The sequence below is a fragment of the Lucilia cuprina genome, chromosome 5, assembly GCF_022045245.1.
Source record: "Lucilia cuprina isolate Lc7/37 chromosome 5, ASM2204524v1, whole genome shotgun sequence".
Lineage (NCBI taxonomy): Eukaryota > Metazoa > Arthropoda > Insecta > Diptera > Calliphoridae > Lucilia > Lucilia cuprina.
In genome coordinates, this window is record NC_060953.1 from 25,398,527 (window position 1) to 25,399,292 (window position 766).

The following is a 766-nucleotide window of genomic DNA, read 5'->3' on the forward strand; positions in this document are numbered from 1 at the left end:
CGAATATACAAAGCACACACACACATGTACATCGTTTGATCTGCCTGTGTGAATGACGATTATACACACCACTTGGAGGTGTAAATTAACATTTCACCATAACATTTATATTTACTGAGAGTCCTAACATAACAAAATATACTTAACATTAAGGGATTGCTATATCTTTAGTAATTCTAAAATATAAGTTAAAATATACTAAGTATTTGGGAGCAAATTTTGACAACCAATATAAATTAAGAAAATTAATATTTTCTTAAATTAATTTAAATTAAAAATTAAATTAATATTGACCCAAAAACTCGGTCACGACTTTTGGCCGTCACAGACTTGTTTTGAATACCTGTATTGAATTTGTATGAAATAATATTTGATTGATTTTAGAAAAGTTTTTTTTTATAAATTATATGTATACCCATAGTATTGTCTATATTCTATAGCGTATAAAAAATATTTGGAATAGCCTAACTGAAAAAGTAAGGAACATATATAATTTTGATTAATCTGATTTTATTACGTTTTGACACTTTTGTTTTGATAAAAGATGATGAGTCATACGCTAATTAAAAATTCCGGAGTACTAGTTACTCAATCTCCACAGATGGAGCAGGATACGATGAATAGTTTCGAAAAATGTCATATTTGCGACGAACGAAAGAACAATAAGATAGAATGTTTGTTAATCGTAAAATGTAACCATAGTTTTCATCGTGCATGTATTGAAAATTTGTTGTCAGAGAACAATGCATGCCCCGTTTGTAATTTT